Below are 2126 nucleotides of genomic sequence, written 5' to 3' on the forward strand. Positions count from 1 at the left end.
GCTCTCCCTAAAGCGTTGTCGTACCCTCACCTGGACCCTAAACCGTCCCCGTCCCCGTCCCCTAACCCTAGCCCGAACCCTAACCCTAACCCTTCCCCGAAGCCTGACCCTCACCCGTCCCCTAATCCTAACCCGTACGCTGACACTAACCCGCGCCCTCTCACGTACGCTCCCCCTAAAGCGTTGTCGTACCCTCACCTGGACCCTAAACCGTCCCCGTCCCCTAACCCTAACCCTAGCCCGAACCCTAACCCTAACACTTCCCCGAAGCCTGACCCTCACCCGTCCCCTAATCCTAACCCGTACGCTGACACTAACCCGCGCCCTCACACGTACGCTCCCCCTAAAGCGTTGTCGTACCCTCACCTGGACCCTAAACCGTCCCCGTCCCCTAACCCTAACCCTAGCCCGAACCCTAACCCTAACCCTTCCCCGAAGCCTGACCCTCACCCGTCCCCTAATCCTAACCCGTACGCTGACACTAACCCGCGCCCTCACACGTACACTCCCCCTAAAGCGTTGTCGTACCCTCACCTGGACCCTAAACCGTCCCCGTCCCCTAACCCTAACCCTAGCCCGAACCCTAACCCTAACCCTTCCCCGAAGCCTGACCCTCCCCCGTCCCCTAATCCTAACTCGTACGCTGACACTAACCCGCGCCCTCACACGTACGCTCCCCCTAAAGCGTTGTCGTACCCTCACCTGGACCCTAAACCGTCCCCGTCCCCTAACCCTAACCCTAGCCCGAACCCTAACCCTAACACTTCCCCGAAGCCTGACCCTCACCCGTCCCCTAATTCTAACCCGTACGCTGACACTAACCCGCGCCCTCACACGTACGCTCCCCCTAAAGCGTTGTCGTACCCTCACCTGGACCCTAAACCGTCCCCGTCCCCGTCCCCTAACCCTAGCCCGAACCCTAACCCTAACCCTTCCCCGAAGCCTGACCCTCACCCGTCCCCTAATCCTAACCCGTACGCTGACACTAACCCGCGCCCTCACACGTACGCTCCCCCTAAAGCGTTGTCGTACCCTCACCTGGACCCTAAACCGTCCCCGTCCCCTAACCCTAACCCTAGCCCGAACCCTAACCCTAACCCTTCCCCGAAGCCTGACCCTCACCCGTCCCCTAATCCTAACCCGTACGCTGACACTAACCCGCGCCCTCACACGTACGCTCCCCCTAAAGCGTTGTCGTACCCTCACCTGGACCCTAAACCGTCCCCGTCCCCGTCCCCTAACCCTAGCCCGAACCCTAACCCTAACCCTTCCCCGAAGCCTGACCCTCACCCGTCCCCTAATCCTAACCCGTACGCTGACACTAACCCGCGCCCTCACACGTACGCTCCCCCTAAAGCGTTGTCGTACCCTCACCTGGACCCTAAACCGTCCCCGTCCCCTAACCCTAACCCTAGCTCGAACCCTAACCCTAACCCTTCCCCGAAGCCTGACCCTCACCCGTCCCCTAATCCTAACCCGTACGCTGACACTAACCCGTGCCCTCACACGTACGCTCCCCCTAAAGCGTTGTCGTACCCTCACCTGGACCCTAAACCGTCCCCGTCCCCTAACCCTAACCCTAGCCCGAACCCTAACCCTAACCCTTCCCCGAAGCCTGACCCTCACCCGTCCCCTAATCCTAACCCGTACGCTGACACTAACCCGCGCCCTCACACGTACGCTCCCCCTAAAGCGTTGTCGTACCCTCACCTGGACCCTAAACCGTCCCCGTCCCCTAACCCGAACCCTAGCCCGAACCCTAACCCTAACCCTTCCCCGAAGCCTGACCCTCACCCGTCCCCTAATCCTAACCCGTACGCTGACACTAACCCGCGCCCTCACACGTACGCTCCCCCTAAAGCGTTGTCGTACCCTCACCTGGACCCTAAACCGTCCCCGTCCCCGTTCCCTAACCCTAGCCCGAACCCTAACCCTAACCCTTCCCCGAAGCCTGACCCTCACCCGTCCCCTAATCCTAACCAGTACGCTGAAACTAACCCGCGCCCTCACACGTACGCTCCCCCAAAAGCGTTGTCGTACCCTCACCTGGACCCTAAACCGTCCCCGTCCCCTAACCCTAACCCTAGCCCGAACCCTAACCCTAAAACTCTCCCGAAGCCTGACCC

Source organism: Globicephala melas, chromosome 4, assembly GCF_963455315.2.
Source record: "Globicephala melas chromosome 4, mGloMel1.2, whole genome shotgun sequence".
Classification (NCBI taxonomy): Eukaryota; Metazoa; Chordata; class Mammalia; order Artiodactyla; family Delphinidae; genus Globicephala; species Globicephala melas.